General features: G+C 40.5%; 1 long non-coding RNA gene across 1 annotated transcript; it reads left to right on the forward strand.

Moving 5' to 3' along the window:
• The first annotated feature begins 11380 nt into the window (after window positions 1-11380).
• Window positions 11381-12191, forward strand: LOC139068927 (uncharacterized). Its single transcript, XR_011520176.1, has 4 exons — window positions 11381-11673; window positions 11741-11920; window positions 11992-12069; window positions 12146-12191. It is a non-coding gene; the product is annotated as an uncharacterized lncRNA (long non-coding RNA).
• The last annotated feature ends 6287 nt before the right edge of the window (window positions 12192-18478 follow it).

Below are 18478 nucleotides of genomic sequence, written 5' to 3' on the forward strand. Positions count from 1 at the left end.
GAGTCATTAGCACTTATGGTTTGTAAATGACACCCAGGATTATGCTGCATGAAGCACAATTTCACATCATTCTGGGTCCATTTGTGTGAAAACAAGGTCCAATCAGGCTGAAACGTTACAAGAAGGTAGAATCTATTGAGTTGTAAGTGATCTGAACGTTTCATGATGATAGCACATTCCCAAGGGGGTCAAACCATGTCCCCAAGGTCACCGGATCTGGTGTCAATTTAAAGAAGTACTCCAGTTACACATTCGTGGGTTTATAACTTGGCTTCTGAATGTCCTAGAGAGATCAGGTTTGTTTTAATGTACTCCAATCAACAGCCCCTACAACCACAAAAATGAATGGAGTCATTAGCACTTATGATTTGTAAATGGCACCCAGAATTATGTTGCACGAAGCACAATTTCACATCATTCTGGGTCCATTTGTGTGAAAACAAGGTCCAATCAGGCTGAAAGGTTACAAGAAGGTAGAATCTATTGAGTTGTAAGTGATCTGTACGTTTCAAGATGATCGCACTTTGCTAAGGGGGTCAAACCATGTCCCAAAGGTCACCGGATCTGGTGTCAATTTAAAGTAGTCCAGTTACACATTTGTGGGCTTATAACTTGGCTTCTGAATGTCCTAGAGAGATCAGGTTTGTTTTAGAATACTCCAATCAACAGCCCCTACAACCACAAAAAGGAATTGAGTCATTAGCACTTATGGTTTTTAAATGGCACCCAGAATTGTGTTGCACGAAGCACAATTTCACATCATTCTGGGTTCATTTGTTTGAAAACAAGGTCCAATCAGGCTGAAACGTTACAGGAAGGTAGAATCTATTGAGTTGTAAGTGATCTGAACGTTTTATGATGATAGCTTTTTCCTAAGGGGGTCAAACCATGTCCCAAAGGTCACCGGATCTGGTGTCAATTTAAAGAAGTAGTCCAGTTACACTTTTGTGGGCTTATAACTTGGCTTCTGAATGTCCTAGAGAGATCAAGTTTGTTTTAGTATACTCCAATTAACAGCCCCTACAACCACAAAAAGGAATGGAGTCATTAGCACTTATGGTTTTTAAATGGCTCCCAGAATTATGTTGCACGAAGCACAATTTCACATCATTCTGGGTTCATTTGTGTGAAAACAAGGTCCAATCAGGCTGAAACGTTACAAGAAGGTAGAATCTATTGAGTTGTAAGTGATCTGAACGTTTCAAGATGATCGCACAATCCTATAAGGGGTCAAACCATGTCCCAAAGGTCACCGGGCCTGGTGTCACTTTAAAGAAGTAGTCCAGTTACACATTTGTGGGCTTATAACTTGGCTTCTGAATGTCCTAGAGAGATCAGGTTTGTTTTAATGTACTCCAATCAACAACCCATACAACCACAAAAAGGAATGGAGTCATTAGCACTTATGGTTTGTAAATGGAACCAAGAATTATGTTAAACGAAGCACAATTTCACATCATTCTGGGTTCATTTGTGTGAAAACAAGGTCCAATCAGGCCGAAACGTTACAAGAAGGTAGAATCTATTGAGTTGTAAGTGATCTGAACATTTCATGATGATCGCACATTCCTATAGGGGGTAAAACCATGTACCAAAGGTCACCGGGCCTGGTGTCACTTTAAAGAAGTAGTCCAGTTACACATTTGTGGGCTTATAACTTGGCTTCTGAATGTCCTAGAGAGATCAGGTTTGTTTTAGTGTACTCCAATCAACAGCCCCGACAACCACAAAAAGGAATGGAGTCATTAGCACTTATGGTTTGTAAATGGCACCCAGAATTATGTTGCACGAAGCACAATTTCACATCATTCTGGGTCCATTTGTGTGAAAACAAGGTCACGTCAGGCTGAAACGTTACAAGAAGGTAGAATCTATTGAGTTGTAAGTGATCTGAACGTTTCATGATGATCGCACATTCCTATAGGGGGTAAAACCATGTCCCAAAGGTCACCGGGCCTGGTGTCACTTTAAAGAAGTAGTCCAGTTACACCTTTGTGGGCTTATAACTTGGCTTCTGAATGTCCTAGAGAGGTCAGGTTTGTTTTAGTGTACTCCAATTAACAGCCCCCATTACCCCAAAAAGGACTGGAGTCATTAGCACTTATAGTTTTTAAATGGCACCCAGAATTATGTTGCACGAAGCACAATTTCACATCATTCTGGGTTCATTTGTGTGAAAACAAGGACCAATCAGGCTGAAACATTACAAGAAGGTAGAATCTATTCAGTGGTAAGTGATCTGAACGTTTCATGATGATCGCACATTCCTATAGGGGGTCAAACCATGTCCCAAAGGTCACCGGGCCTGGTGTCACTTTAAAGAAGTAGTCCAGTTACACCTTTGTGGGATTATAACTTGGCTTCTGAATGTCCTAGAGAGATCAGGTTTGTTTTAATGAACCCCAATCAACAGCCCCTACAACCACAAAAAGGAATGGAGTCATTAGCACTTATGGTTTGTAAATGACACCCAGGATTATGCTGCATGAAGCACAATTTCACATCATTCTGGGTCCATTTGTGTGAAAACAAGGTCCAATCAGGCTGAAACGTTACAAGAAGGTAGAATCTATTGAGTTGTAAGTGATCTGAACGTTTCATGATGATAGCACATTCCCAAGGGGGTCAAACCATGTCCCCAAGGTCACCGGATCTGGTGTCAATTTAAAGAAGTACTCCAGTTACACATTCGTGGGTTTATAACTTGGCTTCTGAATGTCCTAGAGAGATCAGGTTTGTTTTAATGTACTCCAATCAACAGCCCCTACAACCACAAAAATGAATGGAGTCATTAGCACTTATGATTTGTAAATGGCACCCAGAATTATGTTGCACGAAGCACAATTTCACATCATTCTGGGTCCATTTGTGTGAAAACAAGGTCCAATCAGGCTGAAAGGTTACAAGAAGGTAGAATCTATTGAGTTGTAAGTGATCTGTACGTTTCAAGATGATCGCACTTTGCTAAGGGGGTCAAACCATGTCCCAAAGGTCACCGGATCTGGTGTCAATTTAAAGTAGTCCAGTTACACATTTGTGGGCTTATAACTTGGCTTCTGAATGTCCTAGAGAGATCAGGTTTGTTTTAGAATACTCCAATCAACAGCCCCTACAACCACAAAAAGGAATTGAGTCATTAGCACTTATGGTTTTTAAATGGCACCCAGAATTGTGTTGCACGAAGCACAATTTCACATCATTCTGGGTTCATTTGTTTGAAAACAAGGTCCAATCAGGCTGAAACGTTACAGGAAGGTAGAATCTATTGAGTTGTAAGTGATCTGAACGTTTTATGATGATAGCTTTTTCCTAAGGGGGTCAAACCATGTCCCAAAGGTCACCGGATCTGGTGTCAATTTAAAGAAGTAGTCCAGTTACACTTTTGTGGGCTTATAACTTGGCTTCTGAATGTCCTAGAGAGATCAAGTTTGTTTTAGTATACTCCAATTAACAGCCCCTACAACCACAAAAAGGAATGGAGTCATTAGCACTTATGGTTTTTAAATGGCTCCCAGAATTATGTTGCACGAAGCACAATTTCACATCATTCTGGGTTCATTTGTGTGAAAACAAGGTCCAATCAGGCTGAAACGTTACAAGAAGGTAGAATCTATTGAGTTGTAAGTGATCTGAACGTTTCAAGATGATCGCACAATCCTATAAGGGGTCAAACCATGTCCCAAAGGTCACCGGGCCTGGTGTCACTTTAAAGAAGTAGTCCAGTTACACATTTGTGGGCTTATAACTTGGCTTCTGAATGTCCTAGAGAGATCAGGTTTGTTTTAATGTACTCCAATCAACAACCCATACAACCACAAAAAGGAATGGAGTCATTAGCACTTATGGTTTGTAAATGGAACCAAGAATTATGTTAAACGAAGCACAATTTCACATCATTCTGGGTTCATTTGTGTGAAAACAAGGTCCAATCAGGCCGAAACGTTACAAGAAGGTAGAATCTATTGAGTTGTAAGTGATCTGAACGTTTCATGATGATCGCACATTCCTATAGGGGGTAAAACCATGTCCCAAAGGTCACCGGGCCTGGTGTCACTTTAAAGAAGTAGTCCAGTTACACCTTTGTGGGCTTATAACTTGGCTTCTGAATGTCCTAGAGAGGTCAGGTTTGTTTTAGTGTACTCCAATTAACAGCCCCCATTACCCCAAAAAGGACTGGAGTCATTAGCACTTATGGTTTTTAAATGGCACCCAGAATTATGTTGCACGAAGCACAATTTCACATCATTCTGGGTTCATTTGTGTGAAAACAAGGACCAATCAGGCTGAAACATTACAAGAAGGTAGAATCTATTGAGTGGTAAGTGATCTGAACGTTTCATGATGATCGCACATTCCTATAGGGGGTCAAACCATGTCCCAAAGGTCACCGGGCCTGGTGTCACTTTAAAGAAGTAGTCCAGTTACACCTTTGTGGGATTATAACTTGGCTTCTGAATGTCCTAGAGAGATCAGGTTTGTTTTAATGAACCCCAATCAACAGCCCCTACAACCACAAAAAGGAATGGAGTCATTAGCACTTATGGTTTGTAAATGGCACCCAGGATTATGCTGCATGAAGCACAATTTCACATCATTCTGGGTCCATTTGTGTGAAAACAAGGTCCAATCAGGCTGAAACATTACAAGAAGGTAGAATCTATTGAGTTGTAAGTGATCTGAACGTTTCATGATGATAGCACATTCCCAAGGGGGTCAACCCATGTCCCAAAGGTCACCGGATCTGGTGTCAATTTAAAGAAGTACTCCAGTTACACATTCGTGGGTTTATAACTTGGCTTCTGAATGTCCTAGAGAGATCAGGTTTGTTTTAATGTACTCCAATCAACAGCCCCTACAACCACAAAAATGAATGGAGTCATTAGCACTTATGGTTTGTAAATGGCACCCAGAATTATGTTGCACGAAGCACAATTTCACATCATTCTGGGTCCATTTGTGTGAAAACAAGGTCCAATCAGGCTGAAAGGTTACAAGAAGGTAGAATCTATTGAGTTGTAAGTGATCTGAACGTTTCAAGATGATCGCACTTTGCTAAGGGGGTCAAACCATGTCCCAAAGGTCACCGGATCTGGTGTCAATTTAAAGTAGTCCAGTTACACATTTGTGGGCTTATAACTTGGCTTCTGAATGTCCTAGAGAGATCAGGTTTGTTTTAGAATACTCCAATCAACAGCCCCTACAACCACAAAAAGGAATTGAGTCATTAGCACTTATGGTTTTTAAATGGCACCCAGAATTGTGTTGCACGAAGCACAATTTCACATCATTCTGGGTTCATTTGTTTGAAAACAAGGTCCAATCAGGCTGAAACGTTACAGGAAGGTAGAATCTATTGAGTTGTAAGTGATCTGAACGTTTTATGATGATAGCACTTTCCTAAGGGGGTCAAACCATGTCCCAAAGGTCACCGGATCTGGTGTCAATTTAAAGAAGTAGTCCAGTTACACTTTTGTGGGCTTATAACTTGGCTTCTGAATGTCCTAGAGAGATCAGGTTTGTTTTAGTATACTCCAATTAACAGCCCCTACAACCACAAAAAGGAATGGAGTCATTAGCACTTATGGTTTTTAAATGGCTCCCAGAATTATGTTGCACGAAGCACAATTTCACATCATTCTGGGTTCATTTGTGTGAAAACAAGGTCCAATCAGGCTGAAACGTTACAAGAAGGTAGAATCTATTGAGTTGTAAGTGATCTGAACGTTTCAAGATGATCGCACAATCCTATAAGGGGTCAAACCATGTCCCAAAGGTCACCGGGCCTGGTGTCACTTTAAAGAAGTAGTCCAGTTACACATTTGTGGGCTTATAACTTGGCTTCTGAATGTCCTAGAGAGATCAGGTTTGTTTTAATGTACTCCAATCAACAACCCCTACAACCACAAAAAGGAATGGAGTCATTAGCACTTATGGTTTGTAAATGGAACCAAGAATTATGTTAAACGAAGCACAATTTCACATCATTCTGGGTTCATTTGTGTGAAAACAAGGTCCAATCAGGCCGAAACGTTACAAGAAGGTAGAATCTATTGAGTTGTAAGTGATCTGAACGTTTAATGATGATAGCACATTCCCAAGGGGGTCAAACCATGTCCCAAAGGTCACCGGTTCTGGTGTCAATTTAAAGAAGTAGTCCAGTTACACATTCGTGGGCTTATAACTTGCCTTCTGAATGTCCTAGAGAGATCAGGTTTGTTTTAATGTACTCCAATCAACAGCCCCTACAACCACAAAAAGGAATGGAGTCATTAGCACTTATGGTTTGTAAATGGCACCCAGAATTATGTTGCACGAAGCACAATTTCACATCATTCTGGGTCCATTTGTGTGAAAACAAGGTCCAATCAGGCTGAAACGTTACAAGAAGGTAGAATCTATTGAGTTGTAAGTGATCTGAACGTTTCAAGATGATCGCACTTTCCTAAGGGGGTCAAACCATGTCCCAAAGGTCACCGGATCTAGTGTCAATTTAAAGAAGTACTCCAGTTACACATTCGTGGGCTTATAACTTGGCTTCTGAATGTCCTAGAGAGATCAGGTTTGTTTTAATGTACTCCAATCAACAGCCCCTACAACCACAAAAAGGAATGGAGTCATTAGCACTTATGGTTTGTAAATGGCACCCAGAATTATGTTGCACGAAGCACAATTTCACATCATTCTGGGTCCATTTGTGTGAAAACAAGGTCCAATCAGGCTGAAAGGTTACAAGAAGGTAGAATCTATTGAGTTGTAAGTGATCTGAACGTTTCAAGATGATCGCACTTTCCTAAGGGGGTCAAACCATGTCCCAAAGGTCACCGGATCTGATGTCAATTTAAAGAAGTAGTCCAGTTACACATTTGTGGGCTTATAACTTGGCTTCTGAATGTCCTAGAGAGATCAGGTTTGTTTTAGTATACTCCAATCAACAGCCCCTACAACCACAAAAAGGAATGGAGTCATTAGCACTTATGGTTTTTAAATGGCACCCAGAATTATGTTGCACGAAGCACAATTTCACATCATTCTGGGTTTATTTGTGTGAAAACAAGGTCCAATCAGGCTGAAACGTTACAAGAAGGTAGAATCTATTGAGTTGTAAGTGATCTGAACATTTCATGATGATCGCACATTCCTATAGGGGTCAAACCATGTCCCAAAGGTCACCGGGCCTGGTGTAAATTTAAAGTAGTCCAGTTACACCTTGGTGGGCTTATAACTTGGCTTCTGAATATCCTAGAGAGGTCAGGTTTGTTTTAATGTACTCCAATTAACAGCCCCCATTACCCCAAAAAGGAATGGAGTCATTAGCACTTATGGTTTTTAAATGGCACCCAGAATTATGTTGCCCGAAGCACAATTTCACATCATTCTGGGTTCATTTGTGTGAAAACAAGGTCCAATCAGGCTGAAACGTTACAAGAAGGTAGAATCTATTGATTTGTAAGTGATCTGAACGTTTCATGATGATCGCACATTCCTATAGGGGGTCAAACCATGTCCCAAAGGTCACCGGATCTGGTGTCAATTTAAAGAAGTAGTCCAGTTACACATTTGTGGGCTTATAACTTGGCTTCTGAATGTCCTAGAGAGATCAGGTTTGTTTTAGTGTACTCCAATCAACAGCCCCTACAACCACAAAAAGGAATGGAGTCATTAGCACTTATGGTTTTTAAATGGCACCCAGAATTATGTTGCACGAAGCACAATTTCACATCATTCTGGGATCATTTGTGTGAAAACAAGGTACAATCAGGCTGAAACGTTACAAGAAGGTCGAATCTATTGAGTTGTAAGTGATCTGAACGTTTCATGATGATCGCACATTCCTATAGGTGGTCAAACCATGTCCCAAATGTCACCGGGCCTGGTGTCACTTTAAAGAAGTAGTCCAGTTACACATTTGTGGGATTATACCTTGGCTTCTGAATATCCTAGAGAGGTCAGGTTTGTTTTAGACTACTCCAATCAACAGCCCCCATTACCCCAAAAAGGAATGGAGTCATTAGCACTTATGGTTTTTAAATGGCACCCAGAATTATGTTGCACGAAGCACAATTTCACATCATTCTGGGTCCATTTGTGTGAAAACAAGGTCCAATCAGGCTGAAACGTTACAAGAAGGTAGAATCTATTGAGTTGTAAGTGATCTGAACGTTTCAAGATGATCGCACTTTCCTAAGGGGGTCAAACCATGTCCCAAAGGTCACCGGATCTGGTGTCAATTTAAAGAAGTAGTCCAGTTACACATTTGTGGGCTTATAACTTGGCTTCTGAATGTCCTAGAGAGATCAGGTTTGTTTTAGTATACTCCAATCAACAGCCCCTACAACCACAAAAAGGAATGGAGTCATTAGCACTTATGGTTTTTAAATGGCAGCCAGAATTATGTTGCACGAAGCACAATTTCACATCATTCTGGGTTTATTTGTGTGAAAACAAGGTCCAATCAGGCTGAAACGTTACAAGAAGGTAGAATCTATTGAGTTGTAAGTGATCTGAATGTTTCATGATGATCGCACATTCCTATAGGGGTCAAACCATGTCCCAAAGGTCACCGGGCCTGGTGTAAATTTAAAGAAGTAGTCCAGTTACACCTTTGTGGGCTTATAACTTGGCTTCTGAATATCCTAGAGAGGTCAGGTTTGTTTTAGAGTACTCCAATTAACAGCCCCCATTACCCCAAAAAGGAATGGAGTCATTAGCACTTATGGTTTTTAAATGGCACCCAGAATTATGTTGAACGAAGCACAATTTCACATCATTCTGGGTTCATTTGTGTGAAAACAAGGTCCAATCAGGCTGAAACGTTACAAGAAGGTAGAATCTATTGAGTTGTAAGTGATCTGAACGTTTAATGATGATCGCACATTCCTATAGGGGGTCAAACCATGTCCCAAAGGTCACCGGATCTGGTGTCAATTTAAAGAAGTAGTCCAGTTACACATTTTTTTGGCTTATAACTTGGCTTCTGAATATCCTAGAGAGATCAGGTTTGTTTTAGTGTACTCCAATCAACAGCCCCTACAACCACAAAAAGGAATGGAGTCATTAACACTTATGGTTTGTAAATGGCACCCAGAATTATGTTGCACGAAAGAGAGGATTATAAGATACCTTTCGTCAAACATTTTGACAGGTCTATTGTTCTTTGACCTTTTTGACCTTTCAGTCCTATTGTTCATTTTGACCCTTGACCTTGCCCCCCTTTCCTATCATTAATCAAATGGACAGGTGTATTGTTCAATCTTTGCCCCCCCTTCCGTATCATTAATCAAATGGACATGTGTATTGTTGATCATCCAGATGGCCTAGACCCCCCACGCCGCATCATCAATGGCGTATTGTTGAGCGTCCAGATGTCCATGATCCCCACGTCATAGGCTAATGTGTGTAATGGCGTGTGAAGTTTCTTATTGTGTTACTCCAGCGGTTCCCACAGCCCCCTCCCTTCTGAGTGTAATCCTATAGTGGATAACTCTTTAAAAGCTCAGATCTGTCTGAATGGTGAAAAGCCGAGCTCTAAGAAAAAATGATGAACCACGAGGAGATGCATGAAGCACCAAGCCACGAGGAAGAGGAATGTCTTACCTCTCAGATATGTTCATCACCTAAATTCAACACACAGAAAGTTTTGTCATCTAAATTGTACTGCAAATGCAGAGAAGCAAGAAAAAGAAGGCCAGCCTCACCAGTGAGCAGAACCACATCAGTCTGACGCTGCAGCCGTTATAATGCATTTACAAGCCCTTACTGGCACACCATATCAGTCTAACCTCGTGGGACTTTTTATATCAAACATGACATGGCTCACTGACAGTGGATGAGTGCGGCCTAACTGCTGTGAATGACAGCCCCACACGCTGGTCAAGTACTTATGAAATGGTTGTACGTCTCCTCAAAGTTAAAGAATCTGTTTTTGGAGTAGCAGACAAGATGGGATGGTCTGCTTGCTCTCGAGTGAGTGACAGAAGCTGAGGTCAATGCAAGAACTTTTGCAGCCTTTTACTGAACACACACAAACTCTTCAGAGTGACACATTGTCTATGTCATTAATACTCTCTTTGATTTACTCAGCCATCTGGCAGATGTTCACGTTGGATTTCGTATGTTCAGTCTTAAACTTTGTGTTTAAATGTGTAAATATTTACATGCAGCTCACTGACACTTTTTGACCAGAACTAAAACTATTGTGTAAAACTCTCTGTCCAGCAGCACATCAAATTAATGGCTGTAAGCCCACACACACACACACACACACACACACACACACACACACACACACACACACACACACACACACACACACACACACACACACACACACACACACACACACACACACACACACACACACACACACACATTTAAAGCACTTTCCCCTTTCAGAAAATGTCTGACTCTCTCTAAGACAGGTAAAGAATTTAGGTTACCAACTCTAAACACCATTCATACATTTCTCTCACTTCAGAAAAGCAATGGTTTGCCATCCTAAACCATTTATGGTTCTGTTGTAAACCACCCTGCATACTCAAGCCTATAAGAATAAAAGTTGATCCTTACCTCAGCGTGAGCTTTTAGTCGACAACTCACAAAGCAAATGACTCTGTATTGTTCTGCAGGTGGATTTGTTTGAAAGAGTGTCTGGAAGTTGGTTCAACAAAGATCTGTTGAGCTTTCTTAAAGCTCATTCTAAACAATTTTACACGGCCAGCGACTTCTGACAAAGCAATTGACTTCCTTTTTTTTGCAGGTGGCGGGAAAGTTTTAAAACAAAGATCTGGTTCATTCTAACCAAGTCGGCATGGAAACAATTCACAAAAGCAAATGACTTGCTATTGTTTCAAAGAGCTATTTAGGTGAACAGCATCTTTGGTTCGTCATCATCAGCAGTGAAAGCTTAACCATCGCCTCCTGCCTTTAGTGTCACATTTTGTTTTCACTGTCACACACACACACACACACACACACACGCACGCACGCACGCACGCACGCACACACACACACACACACACACACACACACATTGCTTCCTGCCTCATTGAGACATGATGAGATTGGCTTGACAACGCAACAGATTTTTCATAAGCGATTTCAGGAAGAAATGTCCGGTACAAAACCGGTCCGGTATTATTTTTTGGATCGTAAAGGTTTTTTTATTTCTGCTCCGGGGAGTTTTGATGAAGCAATGGATACGAGTTACTAACACACACACACACACACACACACACACACACACACACACACACACACACACACACACACACACACACACACACACACACACACACACACACACAACTCTAAACACCCATTCAGACATTTGTCTACCTATACAACAAAGCAAATGACTCTGTATTGTTTATAAACATTTTTTTTTTCGACCAATCGCAACCGTTTTCTATTCAAGATTTTTTTAAACAGCTGTATAAAATGTAAAACCGCATTTTCGGAGTCGTGATTTGAGGTGTAACAAGCTAAGATGACGGGTAAGTTTTTAACTTAAGACGCAAATCTTTTTTTCTCTTTCTGGTTTAACATCTTTATTTTCAGACGCTATTGTCATATCGGACGGCGAGTGGGAAGAAATTCCTATTGAGGAAATAACTTGTAAAACTCCGGTCCCTCTCGATGATTTGTCTAAAATTAATCGTGCGGTCGAGAATCTGAGTGAGTGGATTTTATAAATATATACGTAACGTTCTTTTCTTCAGCTGAGAAATATCTCATTTTACAGAAAAGGAGGGGGTTCAACCTTACCCCGGAAGTGATAACTTTTACCCAACCACGCCTCCATCCACCAGCCGAACCGTCTTACATTCGTATCAGCCCAGCCATACCGTCAGATCACACGCGAATGCGAACGTGAAAGCTGTTCGTTACAGGACCATCACGCCACAGACGATCCTCGAAGCTGGTAAGTGATTACAAAATAGTGATTAATAAGTCAGAGATGTGTCGTTCATATTTATCGTTTTTATTCTCCAGAGCAACGGCCGACGGCCTACGCACCCCCAATATCTCAGCCCCCACCACCTCCAACCCCTTCTCATGCGCAGACGGATGGTAACGATAAAAAAACAACTGATTAATAAGTCAAAGATGTCTCGTTCACATTTACCGTTGTTTTTTATCCTTTCAGAACAACATCAGACAGCCGCTTCAATATCTCCGCCCACACCTCCTCCTCCTCCTCCTCCTCCCCCTTCTCCTGCACAGGGTAAGAGATATATAAAAAGGTGGTTATTTACTTCAAAGATGATTCGTTCATATTTTTCCTTGTTTTTATTCTTTCAGAACAATCCGACAGCGACTCTGAAACCGCTGAACGTGCTACTGAGCAGCCAGCCGGTAAGCTGTTTCACAAAACCGCTCCGCAGAGTATATTAAATTTTGAAGTAAAAAAGTATGTTTTTTATCCTTTCAGAACAACCCACGACCGACGAAGAGAACGCACCACCTCCTGCACCTGTACAGAGTAAGTTAAATTTATATATATAATTTATTAAAAGCTCGTTCATTTTATTTATTTTTTTATTTATTTTTTCATCAGAAAAACGGTTAAAGAAGAAGAAGCGGGGCAGATTTACGCGACTTCAGAGATCAAACAGGATGAAGCTTGGCTACCTGCTCCTGGAAGTGAATTCCGGCCTGGTGGAAGTGATCCAGCAAGTTCTGGCTCTGTAAAAGGAGGACGCAGATTTTTTTTCTTCATTTTTAGTAGGTTTTTAATGTCTTTTGTATCATGAGTGAAAATTGGTTTGATGACCTTTCAGATTTGTTTGAAGTAGATGATGAATTAAACGTAGATTTGTTAGATCGAATTTTAGCCAGCCAAAATCCCTCAGTGGAAGAGGCTGAAGAAATTCTATTAAATGACTGGTTTGATTTAAGCGGACTGAGTGAAGTAGATGAATTAGCTTCAGATAGTGAGATCTTAGATGATATTTTAGCATCCCAAGCCGTTTCAAACGAGGTCGATCAAATTCTAGCAAATTCAGATGAGCCTTCATCAGAAGCAATAAACGAAATTTTCAGACAAATAGAACACCAGCAGAGCGTAAACGAGATTGATCAAATACTGGCAAATTCAGATGACCCTTCTCCACAAGCTGTAGATGAAATTTTGAGACAAATAGAACACCGGCAGATCGGAGGGAGCGTAAACGCAGCTTTAAACCAGCGTGAAATTAGAGAGAGAGTGTCTTTTCAAGCAATCAACGACCCAGCCGAGTTTTATATTAATCTGATGGAAATATTAAACAGGTTTGCTGAAAGAGGAAGCCAGATCGCGCGTCCCAATGATAGAGTCCAGTTTGAAATTAATACTTTGCACACGACGCACCACGTTAATTTTAATTATGACGGATCAAATATGTTAAATCAGCTTCAGTATTTACTGGATCTGTTAGTCCAATCAAATGAAGCATTAGAGGCCGACAACGAATTTAATTTCAGACTGCAAGTGATAAATAATCCTTCCGGCGGTGGGAAACGAAAAATCGAAACCATTCTGGATCACGAATTAGTCAATAAAAAACGAAACCATCTCATTTGCCCTCCAGAGGCCAATCAGCCGTTGTGTTTTGCGCTTAGCATAGCCGGACTGTTAAATCCCTCAGCGAGAGATACAGAATTATTGAATGTGGCTAAAAATATTCATCAACAGGCAGGGCTTCAGGAGCATTCAACCGTTTCATTTAGCGACGTGATTCGATTTGAAAATATTGTTCAAAGAAAAATAATCATTTTTTACAGATCCGACAGAATCATTTCTAAATTTGAAACAGATTTTAGCGATCGGTCAAATCCGTTGTTCATTTTGCTACTGAATCAACATTATTACGGCATAAAAAATATTAAAGGTTTCTTAGGAGCCAAATATTTTTGTTCATGGTGCTTTTCCGCTTATAATAACATGAACGGACATCATTGTAAATGGTTCTGTCGCGTGTGTAATACCGATTTATGCAAACGAACAGAAACGTCTCTCATCACATGTTCTGATTGTAATCGAATATGCCAAAATGTAATATGTTTTCAAACTCACAAAACACCTGTTTTAAGGCCTCAAGCAAACAGGTTAGTTTCTCCTTGCGAAATGTTTAAAAAATGCACCATTTGTAAACAAACTTATTACATCGCCATGGGTGGAAATGGTTCACAGCACGTTTGCTCAGCGACCAAATGCATCGTTTGCAAACAGTCGGTGGTCACGGATGATCATCGCTGTTTTATTCAGCTTGAAAAAAAAGATGACGGTTTAACGGAAAAGGTTATTTATTACGACACTGAAACGTTTACGGATCAGAACGGTGTGCATACACCTTTTTTAATCTGTGCAAAATCCGATTCAGGCGACGTTTGGGAGAAATTTGGTTTAGATTGCATTAAAGATTTTATTATGCAGATGCGTCGTCCTAAATTCAGCAATTATACATTTGTTGCACACAATGCGCGTGGATTTGATGCTTATATAATTTTGAGAGCTATGTGTCAATTAAAAATTGTTCCCAAAAATATACTCATGCAAGGCTGTAAAATCCTGAGTTTTCACGATCCAGATTTCGGGTTGAGATTCATAGATTCCTTAAGTTTTCTCATGATGACATTAGCCAACCTTCCAGCTGCTTTGGGCTTTACAGATAAAACTAAAGGTTATTTTCCTCACAGATTTTCATCGCTTGAACATCTGAATTATAAAGGGCCTTATCCAGATGTCAGCCATTATGGGATTGAACAAATGTCTCCGGAGCATAAAAAAATATTTTTAGAATGGTACACCGATGTGTCTAAACAGCAGCTGTTTGATTTCAGAAAGGAGGCCGTGTTTTATTGTAGAAACGATGTGGAAATTCTGCGTAAAGCATGCGGTATTTTCAGAGAGGAGTTTTTTAATGAAACAGGTATCGACCCGCTGAAATCTGTCACGATCGCTTCAGCTTGCATGCGCGTGTTTAGATCAAAATTCCTAAAACCAGACACATTGGCCATTCTTGTCCGCTCGGCTATCGACCGCAACAAAAACCATTTTCAAGTTCAAGCATCGTGTGGCTGGAATGGGTTTCACGCAGTCAAAATGTAGACATTCAACACGCTTTAACGCCTTTGGGGGAGTATAAAGTGGGAGATTTTTATCTCGACGCTGTGATTTCAGGCGTCGAACAAGGGTTTGAGTATATGGGTTGTTTTTTCCACGGCTGTCCAAAATGTTTCTTACAGTCATCCATATGTCCTCTGAGAAAAATCACTTTTGGTGAAATTTATGACAAAACCGTCGAAAAGCTTCAGTCGTTGGAAACTGTGCATCGATTAAAAATGAATGTCATTTGGGAACATGATTGGCAGGAGATGGTAAAAACTGATCCGGACGTGAAACAGTTTGTCTCAAGATTTGACCCACCGCCAGCTCCTCTTTTACCTCGTGAAGCCCTGTATGGAGGCAGAACTTGTCCGGTTCGGCTGAGGCATTCGGCTCAGAGCGGTGAAAAAATCCACTATGTGGATTTTACGAGTCTGTACCCTTATGTAAATGCAAAACAGGCTTATCCCATAGGCCATCCCAAAATTCATGTTAAAAATTTCAGAGATCCAAGTCACTCTTTTGGCTTGATTAAAGCTGTCGTTTTGCCACCCAGAAAACTGTTTTTCCCTGTTCTGCCTATTAAAACATCCAAAGGTAAACTTGTTTTTACACTATGTCGCACATGCGCTGAAATGAATAATCAATCTGATTCTTGTTCACACAGCGTGTCTCAACGTGCTTTGACGGGCGTTTGGGTGAGTGTAGAGTTCAATTACACTTTGGAGTCAGGTTACCGTCTGGTGAAAATGATTGAAGTCTGGGATTTTGAGAAAAGCAGTAAAGATGTGTTCGCAGGTTACATTAACACGTTTTTGAAGCAGAAACAACAAGCGTCTGGTTTTCCTGAAGGATTGATTGACGATGAGTCGAAAAGAAAATACATTCAGGACTACCAACTTCATCAGGGAATACAATTAGATGAGTCTAAGATTCAGCACAATCCTGCTAAGCGTGCCATTTCAAAATTATGTCTCAATTCACTCTGGGGAAAGTTTGGCCAAAGAGATGATCTTGTACAAACCACATTTGTTCAAAAACCTGATGAATTTTTTGACATTCTGTTTTCAGGGAAACACAAAGTTAAATTATTCAGCTTTGTCACTTCAGGAGCCGTTCTGGTGCAGCACAGTTTGACAGAAAAATGCCTAACGACTCCTGGCAGAAGCAACAACATATTTATAGCCGCTTTCACCACAACTTATGCCAGACTGAAATTATTAAAAGCGTTGAACAAACTGGGAAATCGCGTCATTTATTATGATACAGATTCTATAATTTATTCTGTCAAAGAGAATGAGTGTGTTTTACCAACAGGACCGCTGCTGGGGGATTTAACCGATGAACTGCACGGCGATTCCATCACGGAATTTGCTTCATCCGGTCCAAAAACGTATGCTTACAAAACCCGGGACCGCCAGCAGGTGGTGCTAAATGCTAAGGGTATCACACAGTCATTCATTTCATCTGATCACATCAATTTTGACAGCTTAGCGCTGCTGGTTGAGGGGTACGTGGCTGGAGAAAGGGGAAGATTTTTGCAAACTCGGCAGGAGATCGTCAAGAGGGATAAAAAAAGGCCTCACTCTCTCGAATGTTTCATTTGTGAAAAGGTTTCGTGTGATTTTTGATAAGCGGAGGTTATTTGCTGACGGCAGTACAGAACCATTTGGGTATTAAAAATGGAAACTGATTTTGACGCTAGACTAAAATCTCCATTCAGTGTACAAATAGCTGGTCCGTCAGGCTGTGGAAAAACCTTTTTTGTAAAAAGTATTTTGGAAAATTGTATGCAATGTTTAACTGAAATGCCAAAAAACATCGTGTGGTTTTTTACATCTTATCAACCTATGTATGATGATCTTTGTAATAAAAGTATTAGATTCGTTCAAGGTCTCCCGCTTTCATTCGAGGATGATGATTTATTTCCATCGGGTCAAAACCACTTGGTGATCTTTGATGACATGATGTCTCAAACGTCCAGCCATCCTGGAGTGCTAAAATTATTTACCCAGCTGAGACATCACAGAAATATGAGCGTCATTTTAATCACTCAAAATGTTTTTCATCAAGGAAAACATAGTCGTTCCATCAGCTTAAACACCAATTATTTGATTTTGTTTAAAAACCCTCGAGACAAATTGCAAATCAATGTTTTAGCAAATCAAATATATCCTACCCAAAAAAGATATTTCATGGAGAGTTTTCAAGACGCTACGTCAGAACCGTACGGTTATTTAATTGTGGATTTAAAAGCGGAAACGCCAGAATCTTTCCGTCTCCGTACGGGTTTACTTCCGGATCAGCTCACTGCGGTGTATTTGTCTAAAACAGAGCCATGTCAGCCCGGATAAAACGCAACGCGAAGATTCTACGTGCTTTGTCACGTATGAAGCCTCGCCAACGTCAGGAGTTTTTAAAAGGTTGCTCCGAGGACGTTCTGAAGGCTTTGTGCGAGATAGCTTTAAACGTGATCAAAGGAAATATACGTCTGTCGCCGCGTCAATTTCAAAAGTTGTCTAAAAGCAAAGAATTGCTCAGAAAGTTGACTCATAACAAAACTAGCCTTTTTAAAAAAAAGAAGCTTTTAGTCGGCCAGAAAGGCGGATTTCTACCCATACTACTAGCAGCCGCTGCGCCTCTGATCGGTGAACTGATAGGTGGCTTAATAAGGATTAAAAGCATCAGCAACCCGTTAAAAAAACATCCACAATCAGAACCGACGGGTTGCACTCCTTTCCTAAAAACTCTAGTAGAAAAAAATGTACCCTTATCTATCGTGTCCAATCCGCTAGCGAAACGTCAGATTACGCAACTCAGGAACGGAGGGGTTGTGCTTCCGGATTCTGAAGACGGTGTTTTGAAGAAAAAAAAGAAAAAACCGAGGAGAAATATCATTTCATCACCAAGCTGGAGCAATGTCCCCACTTTGAAGAAATGGATCAGCTTTACACCTTAACTCTCTTGTTTGTTCAATAAAACTTTATTCAAAACAAATTTCACAGTCCGTTACATTCTTTAAACATTTCAAGAGTACAATTCACCTGTGTGAAGTATACATCATGACGTTTGATGCAATTTGAAAATTTTTTAACAAAATGATAAACCATAGCATCATTTTTATCTACATTTTTATGATATTTAGACAGAATTTGTTTCAGAGAAAGTCCACAAGCCTTATGACACAGGAAAAAAACACAATGCTGGCCACAACGGTCGGATGCAAAACTCTGTAGCTGACGATCCTGATATTGTATTCGTGAACAACGTTCTGTTAGAAAATTCAGGATGTTTTCAGGGTAATATTTAAATTCAGGCGATAGACCGTAAGAGTCAAAAAATGTCCCGAGGCCATTTTGTTCCACAGCTAGCGCCAACCAGTGTTCACCGGGT

The sequence above is a fragment of the Nothobranchius furzeri genome, chromosome 3 (genome assembly GCF_043380555.1).
Source record: "Nothobranchius furzeri strain GRZ-AD chromosome 3, NfurGRZ-RIMD1, whole genome shotgun sequence".
NCBI classification, from domain to species: Eukaryota; Metazoa; Chordata; class Actinopteri; order Cyprinodontiformes; family Nothobranchiidae; genus Nothobranchius; species Nothobranchius furzeri.